The sequence below is a fragment of the Gymnoscopelus braueri genome, assembly GCF_963280865.1.
Source record: "Gymnoscopelus braueri genome assembly, chromosome: 11".
Taxonomy (NCBI): domain Eukaryota; kingdom Metazoa; phylum Chordata; class Actinopteri; order Myctophiformes; family Myctophidae; genus Gymnoscopelus; species Gymnoscopelus braueri.
Genome location: NC_137613.1, coordinates 44,315,322 through 44,330,431, shown reverse-complemented (window position 1 = coordinate 44,330,431; position 15,110 = coordinate 44,315,322). Strand labels below are relative to the sequence as shown.

General features: G+C 42.3%; 1 protein-coding gene across 1 annotated transcript in view; it reads left to right on the top strand.

Annotated features, from left to right (window-relative positions):
• Window positions 1-15,110, top strand: part of trps1 (trichorhinophalangeal syndrome I) — a 184,332-nt gene that overhangs the window by 11,182 nt on the left and 158,040 nt on the right.

Sequence of the window (15,110 nt, the reverse complement as noted above, 5' to 3'; positions counted from 1 at the left end):
ATCAAAATGTACTTAAAGTACAAAAGTAGAAAGTATAATTTTTTTCAGAAAGTAACTAGTAACTAAAGTTTTCAAATAATTGTAGTGGAGTAAAAGCACAATATTTGCCTCTCAGATGTATTGGAGTAGAAGTAAAAGTACTGAAAATTGGAAATACTCCAGTAAAGTAAAAGTACTTGAGTAAATGTACTTAGTTACTTTACACCACTGACACACACACACACACACACACACACACACACACACACACACACGCACACACGCACACACACACACAGTCATACTGAGGTGGAAAGTGTGACCGTAGCATCAGTGGCCGGAATTTGAACGCAATTTAGGTTATAAATGTGTTATTGTTGTCGCTGAAAAGGTTATGTATCATACATGTCGGATGACCGCCTTAATTAAGTTGAATGTGATACTTTTCTGTTTTTAATTGCCAAGCATAACATTTTGTCAGGGAAAATAAGAGCAGGTCACTACACAGTAATAAAGTAGAGACGGCAAATGCTAGAAGATCGACTGAGTGCTAGTTCACTAACAGTTATCAAAAAACAGATGCTGTTTGTCTGGATCCAAGGACATAAGAAGAAGAGAGAGAGAGAGAGGTTAGACTTTTACTTTGGATTGTTTGTGATCAATAGAAGGAGAAGCGTAGACGCTGAGGCCATTTATTTTTAAGGTGTTTTAATTTTTAAAAGGCAGTGTTCCTAGGTATTTCTGGGGTTATGACTTATTGATCACAAAGTAAGTACAAGTCTAACCTCTCTCTGTCTCTCTTTGGTCTTAACCACTTAAACCCTATACTTTGTTGTCCAGTGTCCCCCCCAAGGGTCCTGCCTCCCCTCCTTTTATCTGAACTTGTAGATCAGTTGTTTTCGCTGAACATTTTCCTATTATTATATGCCCAGAATAGGGAAACTAGGGTTCATGTGGTTGAGGTTAGATCAGAACTAACACCCCTTTGTTTTTAGGCACGCAGAATCCTGAGTGACAATTTTATCTTTGAGAGCATCAAAATTGACCCTTACCAAAGTGTGGTACTATTGAAGAGTCATGACTAATTCAATGAATGAACCAAGAATGTTGATTTGACTCTGAAAGTGAAAAAAAAGACCCTTAGAGGTACATTGTTACACTTTTTCCATTTATTTTAGTTTGCTGTATGTTTTGCTCCCCACAGTCAGAAAACATCTATTTATATAATGAGCGACAATCTCAGCTTTCAGTTATAACAAAAGGCAAGGCTAGATTCAAGATTGCGCTGCTGGACACCACCGACAATATCAGTAATTGGAGGATTTCTGCTAGCTTTTGTCTCCTAACCGATGATTTAATGCCCTTTGCTTTCAGTGATGGTGCATTCATTCTCAATTACCACTGAATGGATGGAAATGTTCTGTGATTTTTTCCCCCATCATTCTTCTTCTGACAGTTGCTTATCAGTGGTTCTTTCTTTATAAAAGATCTTTATCCGGGTTACAGCGTCTATACAGTTGGACCCGAAGCGTGTCATGTATACGTTACTTGGTTATGACAGAATGACTCATTGATAATTGGGGTTTTGTGTAAGTGGGCGAACTAAACGCCTGTTTTGGCCAGTCAGAGCGAGATTGAACACACATAGATCCACTATGTGACAAACGTTTCTCTTTTACGTCTGCGCGTCTGTCTCTGATCAGGTTATGTCTCTCTTTCATCGAGTGAAACACAACTCAACATCAGAAGACACTTTTCAGGCAAGACTCGGTTTCTAACTGTAACTCAATACAGTGTAGGCCATCGTATATGCCGCTGTGTAAAACCCACTTCCTAATGCTCTGTGTGTATGTGCAAGTGTGTGTGTGTGTTTGGGGGGGTGCTTGTGCATACGTGTATGAAATATGAAGTACTTTGTTTCATTTCTACAAGTGCACACATGAGTGCCATTGTGTCCATTTTTCCTTGTTATAACCGTATACCTGCTATAGAGCGGGACCCGTTTTTTAGTGCTTTTAAATCCAAGCCATTAGCTCTCTCTCTCGCGGGCGCACACACACACACACACACACACACACACACACACACACACACACACACACACACACACACACACACACACACACACACACACACACACACACACACACACACACACACACACACACACGCGCACGTATTCGTGCACACACACCCATTAGTATTGTAGTCTGGGCCTGGGGTCTGGCTTAAACATCTGGTGACTGAGTAACTTTTCAAAGTAGTCTTTGTCTTCCCTCTTGAGTGTGTGTATGTATGTGCACATATGCACATGTGTCTGTCAGTGTAAGCGTTCCTCTTTGTGTGTGTGTGTGTGCGTGTGTATAATGAGGGGCAGACGTTTTACGGCGTCCTGTCAAATTAAAACTATGATTTAAACGACTAACTTATATGTTCGTTTTTTTATTAAGTGAATGGCCAGTCTTGCAGCATTAAAAAAAAAGAAGAAATGTGTAAGTGCCAATATACTGTGTGTGTTGTTAAATAAAAGTGATTAAAATAAACATGTAGCCAGAAATATTTCAGTGTCCGTTATGCAGCGAAGGGCTAGTTTAGACTGCATCACCCTTGTATAAGTTATGACGGGTCTATGCACTACAGAGGAAGGGGAGAGGGAAACCCGACTGTGTGCCACACTGTGCCATTGAGCTATACACGGCTTTGAATCAGGCTTCGTCTCAACCGTTGAAAAATGGTATTCGTTGCAGTAATTGAAAAAAGATTCTGTTAGTTTTATCAGGACTTCAGTGCTTTAAGAGGGCAGGCCTCTGGAGGCACTTTTCGCTGTTGGTCTCCCAGCATCAATTAACAGCTTAAGCAAGAGAGTGAAGGACCCAGGGATTCATCTATCCCCTTTGCAATTAGCCCTGCTCAGTCTGCACGTATAATAACCATGTAGCGGCTTGTGCAAGAACTTGGTGATTTGACTTTTTGCTTTGACTTTCTTTCCCTCTCTGTCACCGAAATGAAACCTGTTGACTTCCTCTTTGGCCTTGTTATCAACTGACCCTGTGTTTGTGATTGCTTGCATGGTAATGTGATTTTCTTTTTGCTGTTGTTTTATATTCTGGCTCCAAACTAAATTTCCCTTGTGGGAGCATAAATATTTTTATTTGAATTGAGCTGGAAAATAGAGTCAGGTGATTTGGTTGGGATAGACAGTTTAAAGGAAGGAGGGCATAGGTTTTCTCGCTTGAGTCTCTGACTTCTTACATGTTAAATCTAAAGTGCACTGTGATGCATATTATCAGTTTTGAGATGTTGATAATTGCCAAACATGCTTATACAGTACCATCCACTAGGTCCAAGATTTCAGATGGGTTGAGATATTTGTGATTGATCTCTTTCACGTCGAAAAGGGATACATCTAAGTGGTTACATTCTACACAAATCACAACACAAAAGGTAAACAAATCAACCATGCACAAGTTGAGATGGCTCATTCAGGCTACCTTCTGTGTCTTCCTAATCTATTAGTCCACAGTACATTTCCTTGACTATTAACTTCTTGTCCTGCAGTGTGCTTGTCCAGCCTGCAAGGACTTAAACACAAGCAGAATCTTACTCTAGATAGTTATTCTCTGCAGGGAATTTCAGCCACCTGTTTCTCTCTCTTTTAATCTCTGTGTTTGTTGTACCTTTGGGTCTTGAGCCACCCTTGTAGAAAAACACTGACATGGGTGACTTTTGCACCCATCAGCAGTTTTTCATAAAGGGAAGTCTCCCAATGGCTTTGTAGCCACAAAGCTGATGTTTGTCGGCCATCATATCCAGTCAGTGGTGGTATCTAATCACTTGTATCAAAGGCAAACAAAAAAGTTTGCCATTTTCCACACAACGGCTTGCTGCTCCAACAATTTTACTGTGCAAAAACACAATCGAACCACAGTGTTTCGACCATGAGTTTGGTCTTTGTCATTTCACCTGGACTGGAGCAGCAAGCTGTTGAGGTTAAACGTATTATTTAGTCCTGCTGAGGACCAAAATGGATGTGCATACAATTGTTCTTATATGATCTAATCATGTGTATCAACACTGGATGACAAAGTGCATGCATGCAGGTCTCAATTCCAACCAACCGGCATTCTACGCTTTCAACTTAAACCCCACAGTATAGCCTATAGTTTATACTTCACTGACCGGAGTCCCCGAGGCGTCTACACTAGATTAGACCCCCTAATCTTTTTCCCTGTACACCAAATCTCTCCGTCAAAAATAGCTGATCTTCTGAGCTTGTAGATCTGCTATTCTTTTCTTTTTTTTGTTGCTGAATGTCTGCCCCAGAAATGAATAGGGGCGCTGCTAGGGTGGTTTTAACCCATTCAATCCGGGAACGCATCTGTGTCATTTTAGATTTGAGCTATTAACCATTATTTTATACTTTGGCTATTCAAAAATAGCAGATCTACAAGCTCGTAGCGTGGGACTGAGTGCCGCGCTACGAGCTTGTAGATCTGCTGTTATTGAAAAAATCTTGTGCATTTGTGCAAATCTTTGAATGCATATATTTTTTTAAACAACATTTTTAACTCAAATCTTTGCTTCTGGGGTCCCTGGAACAACACATTTTGCTGGGGGTCGGCGGCCAAATACATACAAGTTTGGGTGGTCCATGACATGAAAAAAAGAGAACCACTGATATTATAGCAACATACGTTTTTCAGAAAACTGTTAGGATATAGAAGACATTTGTAAAGATTTGCACAACTTTTCACGGTTTAAAAAAAAAATAGCAGATCTACAAGCTCGTAGCGCGGCTGAAGCGGCTAGCAAAAAGAAATCTTCAAAATGACAATGATTGCGTTCCTGGTTTGAATGGGTTAAAGCCGTGCTAATAAGTGGAATCAGCTGGTGTGCAGTTTGGTGTTAGGAGTGAACCCCCCCCCCCCCCCCCCCGCCTTCACGCAGACTTCCATGGCACATGACTGGACACCCAGCAGTGTTAGCTACTCAAGCGTACTTCGGCCAGGTTTTCAAACCTGGCTAGCTTGCGGTGTTAATCTCACACCCCGTGACCCACCTTTTAGGTCTTGGACCCAGTATTTGAAAACCCTTTGAGAGTCAGTAGTAGTGATATTTGTCACCATCTGCGTTGCCTCTGCTCGTCAACAAATGGCGGTTTGTTACTTTGTAATAGTCAGCATGTTTTTAAAAGAAGAAGAAAAAAGCGTGCTAAAAGGGGAAGTCCTCTGGTGGCATTGTACTGATAACAGACAGTGTAAGAGTGTGTTTGAAGTAAGTGCGTGTGTGTGCGTGTGTGTGTGTGTGTGCGTGTGTGTGTGTGTGTGTGTGTGTGCGTGTGTGTGTGTGAGAACGGATGGACGATGGAGGGGAGGTACACTTTTTTTTTTTAGAAAAATGGAAATAAAGGAGGCACACATCTGGGGGTCTTTGAGACTTTTGTCAGTGGGGGGGGGGGGGGGGTGCGAGGAGGGTGTGAGAGGCCCACAGAGATGGGATGGATGGAGGGGGAAGGGGTTAGAGAAAGATAGAGAGAGGGAACAGGAGGAAGGGGATAGATGTACATTGTAGGTAGGTAATGAGTGAGGAGAGAGAAACGGACTGATAGTGGACTGAAGAGGTCGAAATGAGAACATTTCCCAAAATGTATGGAAATGTGTGGAACGTGTGTGTGTGTGTGTGGGGGGGGGGTGTTAAAAGGAAGTGGTTTGTGTAGACAAAGGGAGTGAGAGGAGAAGGAGGAGAGAGAGAGAGAGAGAGAGGAGGGGGCTGAGACAACACTTGCCATAGCTGCAAACTTTACGGCTGACAGTTGAATTTACTTTGGGGCTGTGTGTGTGTGTGTGTGTGTGTGTGTGTGTGTGTGTGTGTGTGTGTGTGTGTGTGTGTGTGTGTGTGTGTGTGTGTGTGTGTGTGTGTGTGTGTGTGTGTGTGTGTGTGTGGGGTGTGTGGGGGTGTGTGTGTGTAATAGAACAGCAGGGAGCACAGCGTTTGTTCTCCAACACGGCTTTTGGACTTTTTCGTTATTCACTCACAACTTGTCTCTTCTCTTTTAGAAGACCATTTCACCTAGCAGTGTGACCCCCGCTCCCCTCTCTCTTTCTCTCTCTCTCACACCGTTTTCTAATTTTAGCCTCTCTCTTGCTCTCTTCTCCTCTATTTTGTCTTCCCCCCCTTATCTTTATTGCTCTCTGACTCTCATCTTTGTTCTCTTTCTAGTCTCAAGGGAGGGCTTCAATGCCAGTGCAAAAAAAATGATGTAAAAATGCATGCTGTTAGATAATTCAACTACGGTACTCCTAATCTTCCTCACCAGACAGTTAGTTCCATACTGTACATCGCTTGAAAGGATGAGATACAACCAGTGCTCCTCCTCATGGTGTGAACTATTTTTGTTAAAATAAGCGTTAAATTGCTCTATAGTCTGATAGTACTCATTGCTATAGAGTGTTTGTTCAGAAATGGGGGTCTCTCCAGCTCTTTAGTAAACAGAGAATCCATTACCTTTTAAACGGCCTTAGTGGAGTACTGTAGGTGTCGCTCATGTTTTAAATGATAAAAAAACAATGGCTCCTTGTGCTGTATTTTTCCAGTGTGTTCATGGGATATATATTTCACCGATGCGATAATATCACCAGCTGTGCGTACTGTATATATGGCCTCGTGAAGCAAAGCCTATCCAAGTGTTCTAAAAGTAGAACGCAGCATTCGCAGCAGATCAATGGACGATGGGAGCGAGAGAGAGAGATGGCCATGCAGAGGAGAAAATAGGACACGGAGTAAAGTAGAGAGAGGTGGAAGAGATGCAGAGTGAGAGACAAGGTCTCATCTTAGCAGATCAGTGGGCGAGGGGGCAGAAAAATGATATAAATATGTATTTATAAAAAGAACAGTTGTCAGTAGGAACAGAAGATTGGGGCCACCACAGTGCATTATGAAAACTCTCTTTGGATTAAAATGGGTCTTTTTGGAATATGCCAAGTCTTGGGAGACATCTGGCTGTGTGTGGGATGGAGGGATAACTTCTTGACGAGAAATGGATTTTGAAAGAAAAAAAGATGTTCAAAACAACACAGTCTGAATTTAAAAGAAAGAGAGTGAAAAACAGCATGGATAGTCTGGAAGAAAAAAAACAACAACCCAGAACTACCAAGCTTGTTTGGAAATGAGACTAATCGTAGATTGTCACAGATTTACCCGCTTATGATTGCATGAGCCAGTCGCGTGAGACCTTATTTCACTGCAACTCAGCAGTAATAGCTTACTTAAGGGTTGTAGTTACTTTGCCTAAAAAATGAAGCATAAAGTTGTCTATAATTCCGATTCGCAGCCGAATGATTATTAAATATTTCTTTTTGCATTTAAAGCAGCACTATGTAACTTTCTTCTTCTGCCCTGGATTTGAGCCCGGTTTCCTGCTTAAAGGAGTAGTTCACCCAAAACATGACTTATTTTCTATCAATTACACACCCCACGAAGCATTGAATTCATGGAGATTTTTTTGATTTGGTCTCATTCCTGAGACAATAATTTGATGATAATAATAAACATGCTATTGTATCCGGTAGGAGACACAAAGGAGACTCTTTGTGTCTCCTACCGGAGAGACCGCAGGTCATCAAATTATTGGCTTAGGAATGCGATGAAAACAAAAAAGTCTGCATGAATTCAATGCTTCATGGGGTGTGTAATTGATAGAAAACAAGTAATTTTTTGGGTGAACTACTCCTTTAAGTGTAGATTTTGTGTCAGATCCTACATGACCTTTGACACGATCTAAATGTCTCAATAGAAGAGCAGGGAGACAAAATACAACCACCCCAAGTTTTATTGTATTAACATACTCTACCATACAGATTGGACCAAATTACATTTTATTCATAAAAAAAAAATTTACATAGTGAGGCTTTAGAAAAAATATAAAATATATATAATGTTTTCACTTAGCAAAAAACTAAACTATTTTTCAACAGCACTGTAAGTATGGCCGCCATAGTCAAACAGTTCTGCAGTGAGCGATACAGAGACTGAGTAGTGTTTCATAGATTGTCACCATTTCACTGCAGTTATATTGAGTTTTCTAACTTGACCCTTATCAAATTTTATTGGTAAAAAAAGAAAGAATCCAGCCTGTTCTTCCCAAGGAAGCATATGGCTTGTAGACATTCGGTCACCAAATGACTTTTTGCTAGTATTTTATCAGGTTGCAATTGAGGGAAACATTTCTCAGTTCATCCCAGGGACGCATATGGCCCTTAGGTGTCCAGTACCTCGCTAAATAAGTCTGATAGCGGAGCATTTGGGATTGTATTAAAGGAGACATGGGAAGCATATGGCGGTCAGTCCTTCATTCTATTGCATCAGTCTGATAGAACTGCTTTGTGGGATTTCCACAGCCTTGTAATGGTATCAAAACAGACATTTTACCATTGCAATGACGATTCTGTATTAAAGAGAACACTTGGAGAACGTTGTGATGGCACTTTGTTTTGTGTCTGTTTGATTTGAAGGTGAATTCAGCCCTATCTTCATTGACACCTGTGGTTTCTCGTAAGGCCTGATCACGTATACTTAGTTGTCCCTTGTGAACTTGCCCGATCTTATAAGCTCACAACGTGTCGCACACGACACGCCAAGAGCTTGCAGATCGGCTATTTTCTGCGCTCAACACCGGCGTATGATGGAGTATAGATGAAGCATAACATTTGCATGTGCTTCCCGGTCGTGTTTAACAAGTGAATGCTGCTTCAGTGGGCCAACTCACTGCAATCGAGGGCTCTGGAATGGACTATAAAGTCAACATTGTGGGCTGAAAATGTTCCGTGGTGTCTCTGTGTGTGTGTGTGTGTGTGTGTGTGTGTGTGTCAAGTCTGTCCAGACATTTTCTCCCGTCGGGCCGGGTGCTCACAGGAAACGTCCGATTCTCCAGGAGCGGAAAGTGTGTCTGTGTGTGTGTGTGTGTGTGTGAGAGAGAGAGAGAGACAGCAAGTGTGAGATTGAGTATGTAGTGTGGGTATAGTCTTGTATAGGTGTACATCAGTGTGTGTGTGTGTGTGTGTGTGTGTGTGTGTGTGTGTGTGCGTGTGTGCGTGTGCGTGACTGACGTAATGTTTGAGCTTACCCAGACAGGGGGACAGACCAAACCAAGAAACACACACACACACACACACACACACACACACACACACACACACACACACACACACACACACACACACACACACACACACACACACACACACACACACACACACACACACACACACACACACACACACACACACACACACACACACACACACAGGGCAGGGCAAGGTGTGTGTGTGTGTGTGTGTGCATCTGGCAAAGTTGAAGTTTGTTTTCCGTATTTTGGGGAAAAGACAGCGAGGTGAGAGTCAACAATCAACGTGTTGATCTATGCAGCTACCAGTTCCTTCCATTACGCCTCCTGCTACCAGTGTAAGCACAGTGTGTCTCCTATTATTGACTTGTGATGGACGTGCGTCCTGGTTGCGGTGAAGCTTAGTCACAGTCAGGCTGGTGAACTACGTAGCCACTTGTTTCCTACTGCAGTCTCATTCATGATTTAAACTTTAAAAATAAGCTTCTACGACGTCTTAGTGTCTTAACCCATTAAGACCTGAGGCCGATTCTACAAATGAGTTCTAAATCCTAACAGTTTTCTGAGAAAAAAAGTATGTTGCTATATATCGTTGCTGTCGAGCAGAAACCTCCTATTTACTTATTTTAACTTTTTTTCGTAAATTTACGCCCTACTTACACACCATCCTACAGTGTCACACAAAAGCATCAAATCTACAAGCTCGAAACGTGGCGCAAAGCGACGCATTTTGAGCTTGTAGATCTGCTACTTTTGCCATATCTGAATTTGAATCCTGAAAAGTAACAGTTTTCGACATATTGAGGTTTCCAACCGACAGGGACGGTACAGATACTGTAGCTAAAATCTAAAATGACACAGATGCTTTCCCGGTTTTAACAGGCTTAGGAAAAATAAACCAGTATACACTATTAAATAACTAAAACATTTTAGCACCTGCGAAGGAGACCCGGGTTCATATCCGTGGTAAAAAAAAAGTTACAAATTGCAGCTTCAGCTTTTGTCTTCTGTTGTTGTTTTTCTCTTAGATTACTATCTGACTACAATATAAACACTACTGGTTTCCATATCACTAATATTGTATGATAATTCTGTTCACTTTACCTCTCCATTTAATTTATGTTGTTATGACATGGGGATCAAGACAGACCACTGATAATGTATGGTATAACGTATCAAATTTGGGACATCTGGTCTGTGAAATAAGCTTTTTTAACGTTTTTCTTTTATAAAACCTGCATTGTGAATAATGGCTTTTGCCATTTCTATTCCTATGTCCCATTAACAGAACTGTCAGTCATTGGTACACAGTACTTATTGCCTTTCATCCTCTACAATCTGCTGGTGATCACTTAGAAACCACATTATGGACACAGACCGTGTAGATTTGGTTGTACTGTATGGGGGGAATACAGGTTGGAATTCAAAGTAAATACAAATACATTTGTATGCACACTTTTAGGACACTCTCCATGGGGAGCAAACATACTCTTCCAAAGGATTAAAGTGATAGTTGTTCTTTATCCACATCACCCCTACCATCCCTATCCTGGACATGGCTCAATAAGCGAAGGTTACGATGTGTTGTGAGCTGGTAGATAGGCTATTTTCAGTCAAGATATTTGGTGTAGAGAGGGAAAAAAAAGAGGGGACCAAGTATATACCCCTGGGGGACCCCGCTCAACAAAGTATGGTTTAAGTGGTGAAACCACAAAAAGCGCTGGCCATCAAGAGATGTTGGCATCATGCGTAGAGAGAAGTAAAACAAAATCCCAAACATCTTATCAATTTAAGAACTGTGTGCACTGTCGCACTGTGTACGACAATCTGTACTAGGTTCCCCCCCTCCTTCTCTATCCTTGTTTTGCACCCGTAATGCCAATTTCAGGGTCATTTCAGAATTGTTGAGGGCTTCTGGTAATTTCTGAGCCTTTTCTTTTTTTGAAGGAAGGAATGAGGACAGTCTGCTACTCATTAGTCTCATTCTGTTTGCCTGTTCCTTTGACTCATATTCATGTTTTTGATGTTAAATCTGTGTTGTATAATGGGAGATGAGTCAACAACAAATAAAAGAGGATGGACCCAAAAGCTTTTCTGCCCGTCGTATCTCACTGGGGTAATCATGGGGGCTGTTCTGTCGTTTCACACAAAACGTAACTCAAACTTGCTACTTTGAGTGGTTGAAAAAAATGACGACGCCCCAGCATGAAAGCGAGGGAGAGCTTCAGCGAACAATGTTTTTAAATGATAGCAGCAAATGTAAATATTCCTTTTTTTTGTGGTCTTAATTACACTGCTCGCTTTGTGTATTTGGAATACAAACAATGAAAATAACCCAAATAATAATTTTCAGATGTGGTCGACCGAGGAAGTCAAACAATGTTTTGTTTTCGTAAGTCGGAGCGGTTGTGACGACTATGCCGGCGCTCTAATTCGTTGGTCGGACGCCAAACTAAACTTTTGTGTGCACAACGTCTAAAACACGTACAGACGGATATAAAAACAACCTCTTAAGAACACCCAGTCTACCTGCTTATCTGCCTGTCCCTTTAGAAACATCGGTGACAACATTGGAAAATCAGCCTGAGTGAATTTAGAATATAAATAGTCAAGCGATTGTTTTCATATATAGCCGCCGAGCTTAGCTGAATACGAAACAACGTGGTTTCTGCGCTCTTAATGGGCGGAATGGGGAACTAAGCATGTTATTCAAAGATGCACTGAAACAAATCATAAAGACAACCTTTGGTCCCGTCCATTCCGTCTATATCCGTATAGGATAAACATGTTACAACATGCGTAAATCAAGCGTCGTCTATTGAAAACGTAAAAGCATGACTACAAGTAAAAATAATAATTTTCATATGGTGTTTAGTCGTAGGCGAAACAATGTTCTCTGTGTGTTGTAATTGGCGGAACGTGGAACTAAAGTCTGTGTACACAACATCTGAAAAGGCACAGAGACATCAAAAAGGGCCCTTTTCAAAGACAATCATTTTCTCTGAGACTACGGGCGAGGAGGGGGGGGGAGAAAAATGGATGAAAGATGAGGGGAAAATGAGTGTAATTAGTATGACCACCATGACATTCAAAACAGCAATAACAATAACAAATCAGAAAACAATAAAAGATGAGAGCGGTGATAAATCCATCTGGTGGATGTCGCATGAAGAAAGTGATCGAGAAGGAACTGTGTGTGTGTGTGTGTGTGTGTGTGTGTGTGTGTGTGTGTGTGTGTGTGTGTGTGTGTGTGTGTGTGTGTGTGTGTGTGTGTGTGTGTGTGTGTGTGTGTGTGTGTGTGTGTGTGTGTGTGTGTGTGTGTGTGTGTGTGTGTATGTGCTTGGGTGTCAATGGGATCACCCATCATGCTTACGTGTGCACTTGGAAGTGTGTGTGTGTGTGCGCGAGTGCGTGTGCCATGATCGCGAGCGTGTGCAACCATGTACGTCAGGCCGTCATGAATGGTGTGTTTGAGACGGAGCGGAGTGTGTGGAGTTCCTCGGGCCGGACCAAATTGGAAACAGAAAAACAAACATTCCCTCGGAACCCCTCCGCTCTCTCCAGCCCCCCCCCCCCTCTTGTCTGCCGGCTAGTGCCGCAGTCCAACCTGTCTGGGACAATGTAATGGTCTATACCCGGACTGGACCACACACGTACTTTTTTTGAGGGGGGGGGGGGGTTAAAGGGAAGGAGGAACTGGTAGGGAAGGGAGGGGGGGGGGGGCACTTGAACCACAATGGCAGTTAGGAAAACAGACACAGGAAAGATATGGGAGAAGGGTTGATGATGGATAGAGGAGAGAGATAGACTTGAGAGACAGCGGGAGAAAGAGATATAGAAAAGGGGGAAACGGACGGAAGAAAGGAGAGAGGGGGGAAAATTAGAGGAGTGGATGGAGAGATGGGAGGAGAGAACTAGAGAAGGAAAGAGAGACGAGGTAGCAAGGGAAGAGAGAAAGGAGAGGGTGAAGAAAATGAGAGAGAGAGAGAGAGAGAATCCAGCAGATTGAATCACAGTTCGACTGGGAAAATGTTTTCTTTCTTTAATAGAAACACATTTTCTCTGTCTCTGTCTCTCTTATTTACTACTAATAAGTTAATCACACTTCACCCCTTTACATCAATTAGTCTTCTTTAATCTTTCTTTTTTCCAACACATGCCTACACTACCTACAGCATGCAATTACCTGATTACTAATTTAACAGCAGGTAGCATTGTCAAACAGCGTTGTTTATACTGTACTACAGTATGTGTCGGTCTGGACATGGGTTCGGTTGTGTAGCTGTGTGCATATACTGTTATTGTATGTGTGTTTGTGTCTGTGCATGGATATGTGTAGCTGAGTTTACAGTATGTGTGTGTATGTGCATGGGGAGGGCGTAACTGTGTGGAATATAATATCACAGCGTTTCATAGCTAAAAGCTTATGTGTGTGTGTGTGTGTGTGTGTGTGTAAGCACAGAGTGCGTAACAGCGACCTTTCACTAGAGCTGGTATCGTTAATGTTCTCTCAGTGATAAGACGGATAACTCCATTAAAGTTCATCTCCATAATGATGGATTGAAAAGACTGAAGGAAGGTTGCCTTGGGACTTTTTTTTGCGAGTGCAACTCGTTCCCCTCCAAACGCCACATTTCCATTTCATCAAAAAAACGTTTTGCTACCTGCAAGTTCAATCGGGTCAGTATTTGTCGGGGGCCGTAGACGATTTCTGCCCACAGAAACATAGTTGTTTGGTAAGGCGAGGTCTCAGGAGATGGGAGGGTCCCCGACATGACTCACAGTTCTAATAGTAACTCATAATGTTGTTTGCTTTCATGACAGCAGTGATATTGTAAGAGTAGGCGTTGTTTTTCCTAAACTGTGGATATCTCATTGCTGACATGGGGCAGTTGTTCCGACTGGGTGTCCTCGGAGCCCAGACGGTAAATTTGGGAAATGTGGCGAGGACCACACGGAGACAGTAGTGCTGTCTAAACAGAGGAACATCGGGCCCATTGTAATCTCCCGCCGTGAACGCGCTGATAGAGGTGACTGTGTCCAAAACAATAAACCACCAGAAGCCTGGAAGACTCACATTAACGTGCAGCATATGTGGCAAGTGTTAATTTGTCAGCTTCAAGGCCAATAAAGTCATACTCCAGATAACACTGGTTCTATGAGTTATCCAGAACAAACCTCCAAATATAGACTCTGCTCTTCAGCGCGCACGTGTGTGTGTGTGTGTGTGTGTGTGTGTGTGTGTCTGTGCACATGTAAACTTCTAGCCAATTCTCTTATCCACGGGCACGCGCTCAAACACACAAATGCACACACGCTGTCGTAGTGACCAAAGGAAACTTGCTTTGTATAAATACAGACTCAGATTTAGATTTGTGGCGAGTAAGAGAGAGAGAGAAGGAGAGAGGCAAGATGGATGGAAAAAGGGAGAGAGGGTGGCACAGAGAGAGACACAGTGAAGGGTGGTAGGGATAGAGGGTGGGGTGATTTTTGCGGTTGGGGCAACAAAAGGGGGAACAGAGCAGCAGAGAGAGAGAGAGAGGGAAAGAGAGAGAGAGAGAGAGTGTTCCTGTTAAGACTAGAATTACTGAATAAAGAAAATGAAGTCCACAAGCGTAGCCACAGCCTGCTGGAAACTTCCTGATGTGTAACAACAATTGAGTCCTGGAAATGTACTGATTAGAGGCTGACCCGGTCCCCCTGCGGACAGAGAACGGTGTTAAAACACAGTCATGTAAATTCAAGTGTAAAGAAGAGTTTGGAAGAGTCATATCAATCGCAAGTGTTGTTGTGCTCCACTGCTACTTGTAACTCGACATTATTGACAACGTAGCTTAACGGTACTATGTTGTTTTCTATTGCCGACATCTTGTAAATGTACTGTGTGTGTTGCGTAGTGTGTGGAGGGGGAGTACTGAGCTGATGAGAGGATGATTTCAAAAGACAAATGATTTTTTTTCTCCCAATGAATACTCGACTAGTCTACTACTAATGTGTTTGTTATATCTGT